The sequence below is a fragment of the Vicia villosa genome, linkage group LG5 (genome assembly GCF_029867415.1).
Source record: "Vicia villosa cultivar HV-30 ecotype Madison, WI linkage group LG5, Vvil1.0, whole genome shotgun sequence".
Taxonomy (NCBI): Eukaryota; Viridiplantae; Streptophyta; class Magnoliopsida; order Fabales; family Fabaceae; genus Vicia; species Vicia villosa.
The window spans coordinates 116599542-116605161 of NC_081184.1; the positions used below are offsets into that span (position 1 = coordinate 116599542).

The 5620-nt window shown below is 33.5% G+C and overlaps 1 non-coding gene across 1 annotated transcript; it reads left to right on the top strand.

The window, feature by feature from the left end:
- The first annotated feature begins 3512 nt into the window (after window positions 1–3512).
- TRNAL-CAA (transfer RNA leucine (anticodon CAA)) lies at window positions 3513–3596 on the top strand. Its single transcript has one exon. It is a non-coding gene; the product is annotated as a tRNA-Leu (tRNA).
- The last annotated feature ends 2024 nt before the right edge of the window (window positions 3597–5620 follow it).

A 5620-nucleotide genomic window follows, 5' to 3' on the forward strand; every position in this document is an offset into this window, starting at 1 on the left:
AGAGACTTTTAAATAGGCTTTCAGGCTAGGCCAGACTTTTAAAAAGGCCAGACCAGGCTGAAAAAACGAGCCTATAGTAGGCCATAGGCCAGACTCAGGCCTTGTAAGTTTATCGTAGGCAAGACCCAGGCTTTATAAAGCCTAGCCTAGCCTATTCCCGCCCCTAGTCTTCATAAATGTATATAAGTGATTTTTAATATATATATATATATATATATATATATATATATATATATATATATATATATATATATATATATATATATATATATATATATATATATATATATATATATATATATACACATACATATATATGGAGCATATCAAGTGAGAGCATTTTTAAATGAGAGATGAGAGAAAGAAATATCAACCGTTGGATTCATCAAGAGAGAGAATATTAATACATTAATGAGGCTATTAATTTCACTATCTTGATGAATCCAATGGTTGATATTTCTTTCTCTCATCTCTCATTTAAAAATGCTCTCACTTGATATGCTCCATATATATATATATATATATATATATATATATATATATATATATATATATATATATATATATATATATATATATATATATATATACCACAAAAACATCCATGAAAAATTACAAATTAACTTAATATTATCACCAATACTTATCAAATTTTCTCTTTATCTCACAACCATTTCCTTGATCACATCATCTTGAAAATATATTTTCATCCTCTTTAACTTTTCTTTATCACTTGAAAATACATTTATGTAATCATATCTTATCTAAATCTTTTTTCCCTAAAATTTACCAAAATCTTTTTTAATGGGTCAGTCCAAAGCTTGCTTGGCCCAGCCCAACCCCTGGAAAACATAGGCCCGGTGAACTGGCCCAAAAAGACAGGGTCGTATTTTTGGAAGGTATTTTGTGGCCTGGCCCGTGCTAAATTGTTGGGCTTATGGACTGATCCGATGAGCCGAGCCCATTTTGACAGCTCTAGTTGTATCTTCTCAACGGTCTATCTAATCCTTAATATAAGTTTACAATCAGGAAATAAGTCTATTTTGCGGTGGAAACATATTTATTAATGTTTGTAAATGTATGATTTAGTTTGATAATCTTAACTAAATATTTTTTATTAATTGTATTTGTATCCTTGTTGTGAATGTAAAGAAACTTTATAGGAGTCACTAACCACTTATAGTGAGTTAAAGTTCTCCTTTTCAATCCATGAGACAACAGGAAACTCTGAGATGGTTTTCTTTCAATCCCTTTTTTAATGGACGAGCAAAATATACACTATTGTAGAATTGATTAGGGCTAAAAACTTATAGATGCATACCTTCTATTTTAGAAAGAAAAAAAGTAATTTAAAGCTTTACATTAAAGCTTAAGCTAGGTGGATTTCTCTAATATTTCACGTCTAAAAGTGGTCTTCTTCTAGAAGGTTCATGATTAGGGAGAATTTTGACATTCATACCTCTAGGTGGATTACTCCCAACCATGCACTGCGGTAAGCGCAAAACACCCTTTGCCACGAGCCGATGAAGAGGGTAGAATGAAGACATACCAGTAAAGGGTCTTGTTACTGGAACACCTCAAACAGCTGGTGCATTGATGACCCCCACAGGTGAAAGGACGATCCTAGGAGTCCTCTTTATTTGTAGCATTGTCCGATGACATGTCATATAATCTAAGAACCAAAAAATAAGCAAGATAAGGAAGTGGTAACACAGACAACAATAAAGGAAATAAGAAATTGTTTACGTAACTCTCCAAAGACGACCCATCTATCCTCTTTGGTAGTGATTTCCATTAGAAAGCATGTTTCTATGTACCGTTTCTTTAGTTTCTTCGACACTACCCCATAAGGAGCAGTGTTGTCAACGAAACTCAAGTTTCCAAAGATGACCACGAATTTCCGCTTTAAATAGGTTTCTTTTTGGAACCATGCGTGCAAGTTTTAAACATAAGACTCGATGTCATTCAGAAAATTACTCTGACGCCATAACTTGGAGAATTTACCACAACATTGGAAAGACGACTAAAATTATATGTTGTGTATACTAGTATGAGCCATCTTGATAAGGGATGTAACCAGGTAGTATCATTCATTTAACTTCTTCATGCTCTCAGAGTATACCTCTTACATCTTACTATTCCTTCTAAGAAAAATCAGACCTTGACCACGTGACGAATCAATAGAGTTGCAATGGGCTTTAAAGAGATGGAAAAAGATTTCAAGGTTGGCATGCTCTTCTTATACTCGCGCCAATACTCAAACACTTTGACGTAAACCTGACTCGCCGAGTGCAATTGCGAAGAAGCTATTACAAATTGATTTAGAACACGCATCTCGAAGTCATCTAAAGGAAGACATTAATCTATCAAAGAAAACAAGCATTTGTGGAGAGAGTCACACCCAACATACTTGTTGTATATCCTTTTATTCCCTTCAAGGGGAAGCACCCCTAGTATGAGGAAGAATCCTCCTCGGTGAAGGCATGAGCCATACCACCCTTGTCGAAAAAGGCGGAGCCGGTATCCAACGTTTCTTTATCCACCCATATGTAGTTGTCTATTATCACGTCCTTAACTCCTGGACGAGAATCATCCATATAAAAGTCTTGCCAATATATAAAGAGAAATGATCGTAAGAAAAAGAAAAGAGATGATATAAAATTAAGTTTCACATTCCTTTCAAAAGTCATAGATGAAATGAATTTCGTAAGGGATAGAAACCCTAACATTTTTTCGTAGATATCGTCATCTAATATTCCACCATCAATGATAAGTTTCTTCTTTAAAAAAAACCCCTTCTAAAAAAAACCCCGCGAAATAGACATATGAAGGAGAGAAAGGTTTTTATGTGTTACCTTAATGTGTATTTGAGACAAAAATGTTATTTTGTGCTATCAAACAATGAATAGCTTGCCCCTCTTTGTGAAGTAGATGTGAATCTATTGGTTTCTAATCACAATTAAAATGGGTGAAAATCTGCATTTTGGTCCGATTATTTTGAATTAAATATTAAGATTTTTTGACTTTTTTCATGACAAAAAAATAATATTTAGTTTGGTATCATTATAAATAGTTTTATAATCTTTTTAATACATTTTACAGAAAACCTTTTCCTTAAAATTAATTTTAAGACAAGTCAATAAGATAAATCGGTTTTTGCAAAAGTTGTAATAATATTTTACTTGTACTTAAGATATTCTTATACATGAAATGTTATAAACATATTAAATCTAAATTTTTGTTTTTGTAACATTGTTTAATTCAATTGCTTCCGTAAAAAGAACTCAACATCTCAAAACAAAACTTTTATAATAAAATGAAAACAAAGTAATGAAAGTGAGGTAATGGTAAAACTAATTACCATGTAGGAATTCAACTAATTTATATTTAAGAGTTAAAATGATACATACATAGTCCTGAACATGGTAGTGACAAAAACATGCATGCGGGTGTGGATGTATTGAACTTGATCATGTTAACAAATAAATTTAAAGCAATAATTTAAACAACAAGTCAGGATGGCCGAGTGGTCTAAGGCGCTAGACTCAAGTTCTAGTCTTTGAGAGAGGGCGTGGGTTCAAATCCCACTTCTGACAAATTTTTCAGTTTTTACCTGAATTTTGCACAACTTTCATAGCGGGCTTTTGAGAAGTAACGAACACCTAATGTACTTACAAAAATCATCTAAGTCTTAACTTTTTAAAAGTCATTTTTTTAGTCATTTGAGTTTTATAGGACTTTAAAAAGAATAGTGTGTTTTAAAATAAAATCAGAACCTTAAAAGCTAATGTATTTTAGAATAATTTAAATTTTGATTTTTTTTCCACAAAAAATGTCAACAAACTCAGTTTTTTAAAGCAATATCTAAATGTTATTGAGAGGCTCAAATAAAGGTTTCATATGCATTCTTGTGAAATTAGGATGATTTCATATGCATTATTTTTTGAGGTTTTTAAGATATTTATGATATTTACTTTGTTTACTTAGCCTTCATCAAAATTTAGATATACATATTCAATTCATATGGTTTATTATAAGATATTACATCCTTATCAGATTTCAACATATGAAGGATATTACATCCTTATCAGATTTCAACATATGAAGGACATTCGTAAGTACCAGGCGAGAGGGAAACATTGGCAAAGGAGAAGGAAGAAAATGAATGCAATAATCCTATATATGTTTTTGCAAGAACTCGGGATATATCATATGAGTTTTTATCTCATGGGGCCGAAAGATAGATTATTGATTTTCATAGTGTTTTCTAGAGCGATTATAATAAAAGTTAAGATTGATTTGTATAGACTCAATTAGTATTATGTATTTGTATACCGTATTATCTATTATATCATTACTGTATTATCTATTATATAATATGGTGTTTAGATTATAATATGTTTGTGTAGTTTTTTTGCTATTGTAATATCTCTTAAGTCATATTATGGTTATTGCTTATGTTTATGTAATTTGCCAAATTAAAATTCAACTAAAATTGCATTTAGTTGTAAACACATGTTCATATTATAAAATTTGATTCCATGTTGAGGAGTCATTTTGATTTAGATTTTATAATTCGAACCCCGGTTGTGGGGAGTTTAGGTTTTCAGACTCTATAATCCAAAAGGTGGAAAGCCATTGATTTTATTTCATTTTCGATTCCATTGACATTTAATGTAGACTAGAATGTACATCCACATTTTCTGTGGACTAGAATGCACGGGAACATAAAAATAGCAAAACTACCGGTAGTTTTTCCCTAGGCTCTGCTAGGGTTTTGATTTTTCTTCTCTTTTGAGAAGCTTCGATTTGTTTCTACGTTAAGCATTGCGATTGTCCTTTCCTGGCACAAGGTTCTACTGTCTGTTATTATCAGTACTATGGCTGGTCCTAGTTTAGAAAATCTGTCTTTGCATGAGGAGGAAGGTGAGGATGGTTTTTGTTTCGAGTTAGGAGAGGAGGAAGAAGCTTTGGCGGATCTTCGCTGGTGCTTGGTGGGACGTTGTCTCACGGATTGTCCAATCCATGTTCGATCTATGAAGGCGAGAGTGGCGGATATGTGGCGGCCAGTAAAAGGAGTTACGATAAAGGAAGCTACGGGTGAAGGACGGTTCCTGTTTCAATTTTCTCACGGTCTTGACATGGAAGCTGCATTGAAAGGGTGCCCATGGACCTTTGATAGTCAACTGTTGATATTGGAGAAGGTGGGATTAGGGGTGCAAATCGAAAATATTCCACTTTTCCATGTTGATTTTTGGATCCAAGTACATAATCTCCCGACTGGTCTCATGATGGAAAAGGTGGGGAAGACATTGGCAAACTTCATAGGTGTGTTTGTGGAGTATGATAAAAACAACAATACGAGCTTCTGGCGACAATACATGCGGCTGCGAGTTAGGATTGATGTCCGGAAACCCTTGAAACAAAATACGAGAGTGAAGAATAAAGGCGGGGAGTGGTGCACGGTGAACTTCAAATATGAAAAGCTGACTTTGTTTTGCTTTGTCTGTGGTATCTTGGGTCATTCTGACCAAAGATGTGAGGTGAGATTTGCCATGGAGGAAGATGACGGGAGAAGAGGGTGGTCCAACGAAATTAAGGCTGAAACAAGGAGGGCTGG